Below are 15,284 nucleotides of genomic sequence, written 5' to 3'. Positions count from 1 at the left end.
CGGGGTACAGAGGGCACTGGGTACAGAGGGGCAGTGTGTACAGAGAGGGCCCTGTGTACAGAGAGGGCCCTGTGTACCGAGAGGGCACTGTGTACAGAGGGGACACTGTGTACAGAGGTCAATGTGTACTGAGAAGGCACTGTGTACAGAGGGCACTGTGTACAGAGGGCACTGTGTACAGAGAGGGCACTGTGTACAGAGATGACACTCTGCACAGGTGTGGCAGTGTGTAGAGCGGGCAATATGTACAGGGAGGGCACTGTGTACAGAGGGGCACTGTGTACAGATGGGGCACTGTGAACAGAGGGGGCACTGTGCACAGAGAGGGCACTGTGTCCAGAGAGGGCACTGTATACAGAGGGCACTGTGTACAGAGGGCATTGTGTACAGATGGGGCACTGTGAACAGTGGGGGCACCATGTACAGGTGTGACAGAGTGTACAGTGTGCAATTTGTAGAGAGAGGGCACTGTGTACAGAGGGGCACTGTGTACAGATAGGGGACTGTGAACAGGGGGGGCACTGTGAACAGCGGGGGCACTGTGAACAGAGAGGGCACTGTGTACAGATGGCACTGTGTACAGAGGACACTAAATACAGTGAGGGAAATTTGTACAGAGGCACTGTGTACAGAGAGGGCACTGTGTACAGATGGGGCACTGTGTACAGAGAGGACACTGATTTAAGTGGGCACTATGTACAGTAAGGCTCTGTGTACATAGAAGGCTTGGTGTACAGAGGGGACACTGTGTACAGAGAGCGCAGTGCATAAAGAGGGCACTATGAACAACTGGGGCACTGTTTACAGAGAGAGGGCAATGTGTACAGAGTGGGCAGTGTGAACAGAGAGGACACTGTGTAAAGCAGTCATTATATACAGAGGGCACTGTGTTCAGAGGGGCCACTTTGTACATAGGGCAGTACATACAGTGAGGAAATTGTGTACAGAGGGCACTGTGTACAGAGAGGGCACTGTGAACAAAGGGAGCACTGTGTACAAGCAGGCACTGTGTACAGAAGGCACTGTATACAGAGGGCGCTGTGTACAAAGCGGGCATTGTGCATGAAGGAGGCACTGTGAACAGAGGGGGCACTGTGTACAGGGAGGGCAATGTGTACAGCGGGCACTGTGTACAGTGGGCTCTACTTACAGTGAGGGAAATGTGTACAGAGGGCACAGTGTACAGAGGGGGAATGGTGTACAGTGAGGGCACTGTATAAAGAGAGTACTGTGTACAGAGAGGGCACTGTATACAGAGGGGGCAATGTGTACAGAGGGCACTATATGCAGTGACGAAAATGTTTACAGAGGGCATTGTGTACAGAGAGGGCACTGTGTACAAAGGGGGCACTGTGTACAAAGGGGGCACTGTGTACAGAGAGGGCACTGTGTACAGAGAGGGTAATGTGTACAGAAGGCACTACATACACTGAGGGAAATCTGTACAGAGGGCAATGTGCACAGAGAGGGCATGGTGTAAAGCAGGCACTGTGTACAGTGGGGGCACTGTGTACAGTGGGGGCACGGTGTACAGAGGGCACTGGGTACAGAGGGGCCAGTGTGTACAGAGAGGGCACTGTGTACCGAGAGGGCACTGTGTACCGAGAGGGCACTGTGTACAGAGGGGACACTGTGTACAGGGGTCACTGTTTACTGAGAGGGCACTGTGTACAGAGGGCACTGTGTACAGAGAGGGCACTGTAGAGAGAGATGACACTCTGCACAGGTGTGGCAGTGTGTAGAGCCGGCAATTTGTATAGGGTAGGCACTGTGTACAGAGGGGCACTGCGTACAGATGGGGCACTGTGAACAGTGGGGGCACTGTGTATAGAGAGGGCACTGTGTTCAGAGAGGGCACTGTGTACAGAGGGCACTGCGTACAGAGGGCATTGTGTACAGAGAGGGCACTGTGTACAGAGAGGGCACTGTGTACAGAGGGCACTGTGTACAGAAGGGCGTGGTGTAAAGGGGGCACTGTGTGCAGAGAGGGCAATGTGTAAAGAGGGCACTAGGTGCAGTAAGGGCAGTATGTACAGAGTGGGCACGGTGTACAGACGGCACTCTGCACTGAGAGGGCACTGTGTACAGTGATTGAACTCTGTACAGTGGGGGCATTGTGTACAGAGGGCACTGTGTACAGAGGGACCATTGTGTACTGAGAGGGCCCTGTGTACAGAGAGGGCACTGCATACCGAGAGGGCAGTGTATACAGAGGGGGCAGTGTGTACGGAGGGCTCTGTGTACTGAGATGGCACTGTGTCCAGTGGGCAGTATGTACAGTAAGGGCACTGTGTACAGAAGGCATGGGGTATAGAGGGCACTCTGTACAGAGAGGGCACTGTGTGCAGAGAGTGCACTGTGTAGAGAGGGGGAACTGTGTACAGAGAGGGCACTGTGTAAAGAGCGCACTATGTACATTAAGGGTAATGTGTACATAGAAGGCTTGGTTTACAGAAGGAGCACTGTGTGCAGAGAGGGCAGTGCGTCAAGAGGGCACTATGAACAGAGGGGGCACTGTGTACAGAGCGGGCATGGCGCACAGAGGGGGCATTGTGTACAGAGGCACTGTGTACAGATGGGGCACTGTGCACACAGAGGGTGCTGTGTACAGATTGGGCACTGTGTGCAGAGACGTCAATGTGTACAGAGTGCAAATTGTACAGTGAAGGCACTGTGTACAGAGAGTGCACTGTGTACAGTGGGGGCTCTGTGTAGAGAGGGAACAGTGAGCGGAGGGGGCAGTATGTAAAGAGGGCACTGTGTACAGAGGGGCATTGTGTACAGAGTGGGCACTGTGTACAGAGTGTGCATTGTGTGCAGAGAGGGCACTGTGGAAAGAGGGCAAAATGTACATTAAGGGCACTGTGTACAGAGAGGGCATGGTGTACGGGGGCACTGTGTACAATGGGCACTGTGTGCAGAGGGCACTGTGCAAGTGAGGGCACTGCGTAATGAGAGTGCACTTTGTACAGTGGGGGGACTGTGTACAGAGAGGGCACTGCATACCGAGAGGGCACTGGGTACAGAGGGGGCTCTGTGCACAGAGGGCACGGTGTACTGAGAGGGCACTGTGTACAGTGGGCACTCTGTACAGAGAGTGCACTGTGTGCAGAGAGGGAACTCTGTAAAGGGGGTAATCTGTACTGTAAGTTCACTATGTACAGAGAGGGCATTGTGTACAGTGGGTGCACTGTGTACAGAGGGCACTGTGTACAGAGGTGCCAGTGTGTACATAGAGGGCCCTGTGTTCAAAGAGAGCACTGTGTACCAAGAGGGCACTGTGTACAGATGGGCCACTGTGTGCAGAGAAGGAACTCTGAAAATTGGGCACTCTGTACTGTAAGGTCACTATGTACAGAGAGGGCACTGTGTACAGTGGGGGCACTGTTTACAGAGGGCACTCTGTACAGAGGTGCCAGTGTGTGCAGAGAGGGCCCTGTGTACAGAGAGGGCACTGTGTACCGAGAGGGCACTGTGTACAGAGAGGGCACTGTGAACAAAGGGAGCACTGTGTACAAGCAGGCACTGTGTACAGAAGGCACTGTATACAGAGGGCGCTGTGTACAAAGTGGGCATTGTGCATGAAGGAGGCACTGTGAACAGAGGGGGCACTGTGTACAGGGAGGGCAATGTGTACAGAGGGCACTGTGTACAGTGGGCTCTACGTACAGTGAGGGAAATATGTACAGAGGACACAGTGTACAGAGGGGGAATGGTGTACAGTGAGGGCACTGTATAAAGAGAGTACGGTGTACAGAGAGGGCACTGTATACAGAGGGGGCAATGTGTACAGAGGGCACCATATGCAGTGACGAAAATGTTTACAGAGGGCATTGTGTACAGAGAGGGCACTGTGTACAAAGGGGGCACTGTGTACAAAGGGGGCACTGTGTACAGAGAGGGCACTGTGTACAGAGAGGGTAATGTGTACAGAAGGCACTACATACAGTGAGGGAAATCTGTATAGAGGGCAATGTGCACAGAGAGGGCATGGTGTAAAGCAGGCACTGTGTACAGTGGGGGCACTGTGTACAGTGGGGGCACGGTGTACAGAGGGCACTGGGTACAGAGGGGCCATTGTGTACAGAGAGGGCACTGTGTACCGAGCGGGCACTGTGTACCGAGAGGGCACTGTGTACAGAGGGGACACTGTGTACAGAGGTCACTGTTTACTGAGAGGGCACTGTGTACAGAGGGCACTGTGTACAGAGAGGGCACTGTGTAGAGAGATGACACTCTGCACAGGTGTGGCAGTGTGTAGAGCGGGCAATTTGTACAGGGTAGGCACTGTGTACAGAGGGGCACGGTTTACAGATGGGGCACTGTGAACAGAGGGGGCATTGTGTATAGAGAGGGCACTGTGTTCAGAGAGGGCACTGTGTACAGAGGGCACTGCATACAGAGGGCATTGTGTACAGAGAGGGCACTGTGTACAGAGGGCACTGTGTACAGAAGGGCATGGTGTAAAGGGGGCACTGTGTACAGAGAGGGCAATGTGTAAGGAGGGCACTCGGTGCAGAAAGGGCAGTATGTACAGAGTGGGCACGGTGTACAGACGGCACTCTGCACTGAGAGGGCATTGTGTACAGTGATTGAACTCTGTACAGTGGGGGCATTGTGTACAGAGGGCACTGTGTACAGAGGGACCATTGTGTACTGAGAGGGCCCTGTGTACAGAGAAAGGCACTGCATACCGAGAGGGCAGTGTGTACAGAGGGGGCAGTGTGTACGGAGGGCTCTGTGTACTGAGATGGCACTGTGTACAGAGGGCAGTATGTACAGTAAGGGCACTGTGTACAGAAGGCATGGGGTATAGAGGGCACTCTGTACAGAGAGGGCACTGTGTGCAGAGAGTGCACTGTGTACAGAGGGGGAACTGTGTACAGAGAGGGCACTGTGTAAAGAGCGCACTATGTACATTAAGGGTACTGTGTATATAGAAGGCTTGGTTTACAGAAGGAGCACTGTGTACAGAGAGGGCAGTGCGTCAAGAGGGCACTATGAACAGAGGGGGCACTGTGTACAGAGCGGGCATGGTGCACAGAGGGGGCATTGTGTACAGAGGCACTGTGTACAGATGGGGCACTGTGCACACAGAGGGCGCTGTGTACAGATTGGGCACTGTGTGCAGAGACGTCAATGTGTACAGAATGCAAATTGTACAGTGAAGGCACTGTGTACAGAGAGTGCACTGTGTACAGTGGGGGCTCTGTGTAGAGAGGGAACAGTGTGCGGAGGGGGCAGTATGTAAAGAGGGCACTGTGTACAGAGGGGCACTGTGTACAGAGTGGGCACTGTGTACAGAGTGTGCACTGTGTACAGAGAGGACACTGTGGAAAGAGGGCAAAATGTACATTAAGGGCACTGTGTACAGAGAGGGCATGGTGTACGGGGGCACTGTGTACAATGGGCACTGTGTGCAGAGGGCACTGTGCAAGTGAGGGCACTGCGTAATGAGAGTGCCCTTTGTACAGTGGGGGGACTGTGTACAGAGAGGGCACTGCATACCGAGAGGGCACTGGGTACAGAGGGGGCTCTGTGTACAGAGGGCACGGTGTACTGAGAGGGCACTGTGTACAGTGGGCAGACTGTACAGAGAGTGCACTGTGTGCGGAGAGGGAACTCTGTAAAGGGGGCAATCTGTACTGTAAGTTCACTATGTACAGAGAGGGCATTGTGTACAGTGGGTGCACTGTGTACAGAGGGCACTGTGTACAGAGGTGCCAGTGTGTACATAGAGGGCCCTGTGTTCAAAGAGAGCACTGTGTACCAAGAGGGCACTGTGTACAGATGGGCCACTGTGTGCAGAGAAGGAACTCTGAAAATTGGGCACTCTGTACTGTAAGGTCACTATGTACAGAGAGGGTACTGTGTACAGTGGGGGCACTGTTTACAGAGGGCACTCTGTACAGAGGTGCCAGTGTGTGCAGAGAGGGCCCTGTGTACAGAGAGGGCACTGTGTACCGAGAGGGCACTGTGTACAGAGGGGCACTGTGTACAGAGGTCACTGTGTAATGAGAGGGCACTGTGTAAAGAGCGCACTATGTACATTAAGGGTACTGTGTACATAGAAGGCTTGGTTTACAGAAGGAGCACTGTGTGCAGAGAGGGCAGTGCGTCAAGAGGGCACTATGAACAGAGGGGGCACTGTGTACAGAGCCGGCATGGTGCACAGAGGGGGCATTGTGTACAGAGGCACTGTGTACAGATGGGGCACTGTGCACACAGAGGGCGCTGTGTACAGATTGGGCACTGTGTGCAGAGACGTCAATGTGTACAGAGTGCAAATTGTACAGTGAAGGCACTGTGTACAGAGAGTGCACTGTGTACAGTGGGGGCTCTGTGTAGAGAGGGAACAGTGAGCGGAGGGGGCAGTATGTAAAGAGGGCACTGTGTACAGAGGGGCATTGTGTACAGAGTGGGCACTGTGTACAGAGTGTGCACTGTGTGCAGAGAGGGCACTGTGGAAAGAGGGCAAAATGTACATTAAGGGCACTGTGTACAGAGAGGGCATGGTGTACGGGGGCACTGTGTACAATGGGCACTGTGTGCAGAGGGCACTGTGCAAGTGAGGGCACTGCGTAATGAGAGTGCCCTTTGTACAGTGGGGGGACTGTGTACAGAGAGGGCACTGCATACCGAGAGGGCACTGGGTACAGAGGGGGCTCTGTGTACAGAGGGCACGATGTACTGAGAGGGCACTGTGTACAGTGGGCACTCTGTACAGAGAGTGCACTGTGTGCAGAGAGGGAACTCTGTAAAGGGGGCAATCTGTACTGTAAGTTCACTATGTACAGAGAGGGCATTGTGTACAGTGGGTGCACTGTGTACAGAGGGCACTGTGTACAGAGGTGCCAGTGTGTACATAGAGGGCCCTGTGTTCAAAGAGAGCACTGTGTACCAAGAGGGCACTGTGTACAGATGGGCCACTGTGTGCAGAGAAGGAACTCTGAAAATTGGGCACTCTGTACTGTAAGGTCACTATGTACAGAGAGGGCACTGTGTACAGTGGGGGCACTGTTTACAGAGGGCACTCTGTACAGAGGTGCCAGTGTGTGCAGAGAGGGCCCTGTGTACAGAGAGGGCACTGTGTACCGAGAGGGCACTGTGTACAGAGAGGGCACTGTGAACAAAGGGAGCACTGTGTACAAGCAGGCACTGTGTACAGAAGGCACTGTATACAGAGGGCGCTGTGTACAAAGTGGGCATTGTGCATGAAGGAGGCACTGTGAACAGAGGGGGCACTGTGTACAGGGAGGGCAATGTGTACAGAGGGCACTGTGTACAGTGGGCTCTACGTACAGTGAGGGAAATATGTACAGAGGGCACAGTGTACAGAGGGGGAATGGTGTACAGTGAGGGCACTGTATAAAGAGAGTACGGTGTACAGAGAGGGCACTGTATACAGAGGGGGCAATGTGTACAGAGGGCACCATAATCAGTGACGAAAATGTTTACAGAGGGCATTGTGTACAGAGAGGGCACTGTGTACAAAGGGGACACTGTGTACAAAGGGGGCACTGTGTACAGAGAGGGCACAGTGTACAGAGAGGGTAATGTGTACAGAAGGCACTACATACAGTGAGGGAAATCTGTATAGAGGGCAATGTGCACAGAGAGGGCATGGTGTAAAGCAGGCACTGTGTACAGTGGGGGCACTGTGTACAGTGGGGGCACGGTGTACAGAGGGCACTGGGTACAGAGGGGCCAGTGTGTACAGAGAGGGCACTGTGTACCGAGAGGGCACTGTGTACCGAGAGGGCACTGTGTACAGAGGGGACACTGTGTACAGAGGTCACTGTTTACTGAGAGGGCACTGTGTACAGAGGGCACTGTGTACAGAGAGGGCACTGTGTAGAGAGATGACACTCTGCACAGGTGTGGCAGTGTGTAGAGCGGGCAATTTGTACAGGGTAGGCACTGTGTACAGAGGGGCACTTTTTACAGATGGGGCACTGTGAACAGAGGGGGCACTGTGTATAGAGAGGGCACTGTGTTCAGAGAGGGCACTGTGTACAGAGGGCACTGCATACAGAGGGCATTGTGTACAGAGAGGGCACTGTGTACAGAGGGCACTGTGTACAGAAGGGCATGGTGTAAAGGGGGCACTGTGTACAGAGCGGGCAATGTGTAAGGAGGGCACTAGGTGCAGTAAGGGCAGTATGTACAGAGTGGGCACGGTGTACAGACGGCACTCTGCACTGAGAGGGCACTGTGTACAGTGATTGAACTCTGTACAGTGGGGGCATTGTGTACAGAGGGCACTGTGTACAGAGGGACCATTGTGTACTGAGAGGGCCCTGTGTACAGAGAAAGGCACTGCATACCGAGAGGGCAGTGTGTACAGAGGGGGCAGTGTGTACGGAGGGCTCTGTGTACTGAGATGGCACTGTGTACAGAGGGCAGTATGTACAGTAAGGGCACTGTGTACAGAAGGCATGGGGTATAGAGGGCACTCTGTACAGAGAGGGCACTGTGTGCAGAGAGTGCACTGTGTACAGAGGGGGAACTGTGTACAGAGAGGGCACTGTGTAAAGAGCGCACTATGTACATTAAGGGTACTGTGTACATAGAAGGCTTGGTTTACAGAAGGAGCACTGTGTACAGAGAGGGCAGTGCGTCAAGAGGGCACTATGAACAGAGGGGGCACTGTGTACAGAGCGGGCATGGTGCACAGAGGGGGCATTGTGTACAGAGGCACTGTGTACAGATGGGGCACTGTGCACACAGAGGGCGCTGTGTACAGATTGGGCACTGTGTGCAGAGACGTCAATGTGTACAGAGTGCAAATTGTACAGTGAAGGCACTGTGTACAGAGAGTGCACTGTGTACAGTGGGGGCTCTGTGTAGAGAGGGAACAGTGTGCGGAGGGGGCAGTATGTAAAGAGGGCACTGTGTACAGAGGGGCACTGTGTACAGAGTGGGCACTGTGTACAGAGTGTGCACTGTGTACAGAGAGGACACTGTGGAAAGAGGGCAAAATGTACATTAAGGGCACTGTGTACAGAGAGGGCATGGTGTACGGGGGCACTGTGTACAATGGGCACTGTGTGCAGAGGGCACTGTGCAAGTGAGGGCACTGCGTAATGAGAGTGCCCTTTGTACAGTGGGGGGACTGTGTACAGAGAGGGCACTGCATACCGAGAGGGCACTGGGTACAGAGGGGGCTCTGTGTACAGAGGGCACGGTGTACTGAGAGGGCACTGTGTACAGTGGGCAGACTGTACAGAGAGGGCACTGTGTGCAGAGAGGGAACTCTGTAAAGGGGGCAATCTGTACTGTAAGTTCACTATGTACAGAGAGGGCATTGTGTACAGTGGGTGCACTGTGTACAGAGGGCACTGTGTACAGAGGTGCCAGTGTGTACATAGAGGGCCCTGTGTTCAAAGAGAGCACTGTGTACCAAGAGGGCACTGTGTACAGATGGGCCACTGTGTGCAGAGAAGGAACTCTGAAAATTGGGCACTCTGTACTGTAAGGTCACTATGTACAGAGAGGGCACTGTGTACAGTGGGGGCACTGTTTACAGAGGGCACTCTGTACAGAGGTGCCAGTGTGTGCAGAGAGGGCCCTGTGTACAGAGAGGGCACTGTATACCGAGAGGGCACTGTGTACAGAGGGGCACTGTGTACAGAGGTCACTGTGTAATGAGAGGGCACTGTGTACAGAGGGCACTGTGCACAGAGGGCACTGCGTACAGTGGTGGCACTGTGTACAGTGGGGGCATTGTGTACCGAGGGCACTGGGTACAGAGGGGCCAGTGTGTACAGAGAGGGCCCTGTGTACTTAGAGGGCACTGTGTACCGAGAGGGCACTGTGTACAGAGGGGGCACTGTGTACAGAGATCACTGTGTACAGTGAGGGCACTGTGTACAGAGGGCACTGTGTACAGAGAGGGCATTGTGTACAGAGATGACACTTTGTACAGGTGTGGCAGTGTGTAGAGCGCGCAATTTGTACAGAGTAGGCACTGTGCACAAAGGGGCACTGTGTACAGATGGGGCACTGTGAACAGAGGGGGCACTGTGTACAGAGAGGGCACTGTGTCCAGAGAGGGCACTGTGTACAGAGGGCATTGTGTACAGAGAGGGCACGCTGTACAGAGATGGCACCCTGTACAGGTGTGACAGCGTGTACAGTGGGCAATTTAGAGAGAGTGGGCACTGTGTACAGAGGGGCACTGTGTACAGATGAGGCACTGTGAACAGCGGGGGCACTGTGTCCAGAGAGGGCACTGTGTACAGATGGCACTGTGTACAGAGGACACTAAATACAGTGAGGGAAATTTGTACAGAGGCACTGTGTATAGAGAGGGCACTGTGTACAGAGGGGGCACTGTGTACAGAGTGGACACTGATTAAAGTGGGCACTATGTACAGTAATGCTCTGTGTACATAGAAGGCTTGGTGTGCAGAGGGGACACTGTGTACAGAGAGGGCAGTGCGTAAAGAGGGCACTATGAACAGCTGGCGCACTGTTTACAGAGAGGGCATGGTGTACAGAGGGGGCAGTGTGAACACAGAGGGCTTTGTGTAAAGAGGGCATTATATACAGAGGGCACTGTGTACAAAAGGGGCACTGTGTACAGAGGGGCCACTTTTTTACATAGGGCAGTACATACAGTGAGGGAATTGTGTACAGAGGGCAATGTGTACAGAAAGGGCACTGTGAACAAAGGGAGCACTGTGTACAAAGCAGGCACTGTGTACAGAAGGCAATGTATACAGAGGGTGCTGTGTACAGAGCGGGCATTGTGTACGAAGGAGGCATTGTGTACAGAGGGGGCACTGTGTACAGAGGGGCCACTTTGTACATAGGGCAGTACATAGAGTGAGGGAATTGTGTACAGAGGGCACTGTGTACAGAGAGGGCACTGTAAACAAAGGGAGCACTGTGTACAAAGCAGGCACTGTGTACAGAAGGCAATGTATACAGAGGGCGCTGTGTACAGAGCGGGCATTGTGTACGAAGGAGGCATTGTGTACAGAGGGGGCACTGTGTACAGAGAGGGCAATGTGTACAGAGGGCACTGTGTACAGTAGGCACTACGTACAGTGAGGGAAATGTGTACAGAGGGCACAGTGTACAGAGGGGCAATGGTGTACAGTGAGGGCACTGTGTACAAAGAGGGCAATGTGAACAGAGTGGGCACTGTGTACAGTGAGGGCACTGTGTACAGAGGGCACTATGTACAGTGAGGGAAAGGTGTACAGAGTGCACTGTGTACACAGAGGACACTGGGCATATAGAGGGCACTGTGTACAGTGGGGGCCACTGTGTACAGTGGGGGCACTGTGCACAGAGGGCACTATACACAGTGAGGCAAATGTGTACAGAGGGCACTGTGTACAGAGAGGGCACTGTGTACAGAGGGTGCACTGTGTACAGAGTGGGCACTGTGTGCAGAGTTTGCACTGTGTAAAGAGGGCTCTACATACAGTAAGACACTGTTTACAGAGAGGGTACTGTGTATTGAGGGCACAATGTACAGTAGGGGCATGGTGTACAGAGACAGCACGGTGTACAGAGAGGGCACGGTGAGAGAGGGCACGGTGTACTGAGAGCGCACTGTGTACAGATGGTGCACTGTGTACAGAGGTGACTTTGTACAGAGGGGCGCAGTGTACAGAGGGCACTGTGTACAGAGAGGGCACTGTGTACAGAGGGGGCACTGTGTACAGAGGGGGCACTGTGTACAGAGGGGCACTGTGTACAGAGGGGGCACTGTGTACAGAAGCGGCACTTTGTACAGAGGGGACACTGTGTACAGAGGGCATTGAGTACAGAGAGGGCTCTGTGTACAGAGAGGGCACTGTGTTCAGAGAGAGCACTGCCTACAGAGGGCACTGTGTACAGAGGGGACACTGTGTACAGAAGGGGCACTGTGTACAGAGGGGGAACTGTGTACAGAAGGCATTGAGTACAGAGAGGGCACTGTGTTCAGAGAGAGCACTGCCTACACAGGGCAATGTTTACAGAGGGCACTGAGTACAGAGAGGACACTGTGTACAGAGGGCACTGTGGAAAGAGGGGGCACTGTGTATGGAGAGGGGACTGTGTACAGAGGTGCCACTGTGTACAGAGGGGGAAATGTGTAAAGAGGGCACTATGTACAGTAATGGCACAGCGTACAGAGGGCACTGTGTACAGAGAGGGCACTATGTACAGTAAGGACACTGTGTACAGAGGGCACAGTGTAATTAGAGGGCACTGTGTACAGAGTGGGCACTGTGTACAGTTAGGGCACTGTGTACAGAGGGCACTATGTACAGTGAGGGTAATGTTTACAGAGCACACTGTGTACAGAGAGGGCAATGTGTACAGAGGGTGCACTGTGTACAGATAGGGCACTGTGTACACAGGGGACACTGGGCATATAGCGGGCACTGTTTACAGAGGGGGCACTATGTACAGAGGGCACTTTGTACAGAGTGGGCACTGAATACAGAATGGGCACTGAATACAGAGAAGACACTGTGTACAGAGGGCACTGTGTACAGAGTGGGGACTGTGTTCAGAAAGGGCACTGCCTACAGAGTGCATTGTTTACAGAGGGCACTGTGTACAGAGAGGGCACTGTGTACAGAGTGAGCACTGTATATGGAGAAGGCACTGTGTACAGAGGGCACTGTGCACAGAGGGCACTGCGTACAGTGGTGGCACTGTGTACAGTGGGGGCATTGTGTACCGAGGGCACTGGGTACAGAGGGGCCAGTGTGTACAGAGAGGGCCCTGTGTACTTAGAGGGCACTGTGTACCGAGAGGGCACTGTGTACAGAGGGGGCACTGTGTACAGAGATCACTGTGTACAGTGAGGGCACTGTGTACAGAGGGCACTGTGTACAGAGAGGGCATTGTGTACAGAGATGACACTTTGTACAGGTGTGGCAGTGTGTAGAGCGCGCAATTTGTACAGAGTAGGCACTGTGCACAAAGGGGCACTGTGTACAGATGGGGCACTGTGAACAGAGGGGGCACTGTGTACAGAGAGGGCACTGTGTCCAGAGAGGGCACTGTGTACAGAGGGCATTGTGTACAGAGAGGGCACGCTGTACAGAGATGGCACCCTGTACAGGTGTGACAGCGTGTACAGTGGGCAATTTAGAGAGAGTGGGCACTGTGTACAGAGGGGCACTGTGTACAGATGAGGCACTGTGAACAGCGGGGGCACTGTGTCCAGAGAGGGCACTGTGTACAGATGGCACTGTGTACAGAGGACACTAAATACAGTGAGGGAAATTTGTACAGAGGCACTGTGTATAGAGAGGGCACTGTGTACAGAGGGGGCACTGTGTACAGAGTGGACACTGATTAAAGTGGGCACTATGTACAGTAATGCTCTGTGTACATAGAAGGCTTGGTGTGCAGAGGGGACACTGTGTACAGAGAGGGCAGTGCGTAAAGAGGGCACTATGAACAGCTGGCGCACTGTTTACAGAGAGGGCATGGTGTACAGAGGGGGCAGTGTGAACACAGAGGGCTTTGTGTAAAGAGGGCATTATATACAGAGGGCACTGTGTACAAAAGGGGCACTGTGTACAGAGGGGCCACTTTTTTACATAGGGCAGTACATACAGTGAGGGAATTGTGTACAGAGGGCAATGTGTACAGAAAGGGCACTGTGAACAAAGGGAGCACTGTGTACAAAGCAGGCACTGTGTACAGAAGGCAATGTATACAGAGGGTGCTGTGTACAGAGCGGGCATTGTGTACGAAGGAGGCATTGTGTACAGAGGGGGCACTGTGTACAGAGGGGCCACTTTGTACATAGGGCAGTACATAGAGTGAGGGAATTGTGTACAGAGGGCACTGTGTACAGAGAGGGCACTGTAAACAAAGGGAGCACTGTGTACAAAGCAGGCACTGTGTACAGAAGGCAATGTATACAGAGGGCGCTGTGTACAGAGCGGGCATTGTGTACGAAGGAGGCATTGTGTACAGAGGGGGCACTGTGTACAGAGAGGGCAATGTGTACAGAGGGCACTGTGTACAGTAGGCACTACGTACAGTGAGGGAAATGTGTACAGAGGGCACAGTGTACAGAGGGGCAATGGTGTACAGTGAGGGCACTGTGTACAAAGAGGGCAATGTGAACAGAGTGGGCACTGTGTACAGTGAGGGCACTGTGTACAGAGGGCACTATGTACAGTGAGGGAAAGGTGTACAGAGTGCACTGTGTACACAGAGGACACTGGGCATATAGAGGGCACTGTGTACAGTGGGGGCCACTGTGTACAGTGGGGGCACTGTGCACAGAGGGCACTATACACAGTGAGGCAAATGTGTACAGAGGGCACTGTGTACAGAGAGGGCACTGTGTACAGAGGGTGCACTGTGTACAGAGTGGGCACTGTGTGCAGAGTTTGCACTGTGTAAAGAGGGCTCTACATACAGTAAGACACTGTTTACAGAGAGGGTACTGTGTATTGAGGGCACAATGTACAGTAGGGGCATGGTGTACAGAGACAGCACGGTGTACAGAGAGGGCACGGTGAGAGAGGGCACGGTGTACTGAGAGCGCACTGTGTACAGATGGTGCACTGTGTACAGAGGTGACTTTGTACAGAGGGGCGCAGTGTACAGAGGGCACTGTGTACAGAGAGGGCACTGTGTACAGAGGGGGCACTGTGTACAGAGGGGGCACTGTGTACAGAGGGGCACTGTGTACAGAGGGGGCACTGTGTACAGAAGCGGCACTTTGTACAGAGGGGACACTGTGTACAGAGGGCATTGAGTACAGAGAGGGCTCTGTGTACAGAGAGGGCACTGTGTTCAGAGAGAGCACTGCCTACAGAGGGCACTGTGTACAGAGGGGACACTGTGTACAGAAGGGGCACTGTGTACAGAGGGGGAACTGTGTACAGAAGGCATTGAGTACAGAGAGGGCACTGTGTTCAGAGAGAGCACTGCCTACACAGGGCAATGTTTACAGAGGGCACTGAGTACAGAGAGGACACTGTGTACAGAGGGCACTGTGGAAAGAGGGGGCACTGTGTATGGAGAGGGGACTGTGTACAGAGGTGCCACTGTGTACAGAGGGGGAAATGTGTAAAGAGGGCACTATGTACAGTAATGGCACAGCGTACAGAGGGCACTGTGTACAGAGAGGGCACTATGTACAGTAAGGACACTGTGTACAGAGGGCACAGTGTAATTAGAGGGCACTGTGTACAGAGTGGGCACTGTGTACAGTTAGGGCACTGTGTACAGAGGGCACTATGTACAGTGAGGGTAATGTTTACAGAGCACACTGTGTACAGAGAGGGCAATGTGTACAGAGGGTG

The sequence above is a fragment of the Somniosus microcephalus genome, chromosome 3, assembly GCF_052327205.1.
Source record: "Somniosus microcephalus isolate GS21.2 chromosome 3, FLI_Smic_1.0, whole genome shotgun sequence".
Taxonomy (NCBI): domain Eukaryota; kingdom Metazoa; phylum Chordata; class Chondrichthyes; order Squaliformes; family Somniosidae; genus Somniosus; species Somniosus microcephalus.
This window is presented reverse-complemented; position numbering follows the sequence as displayed.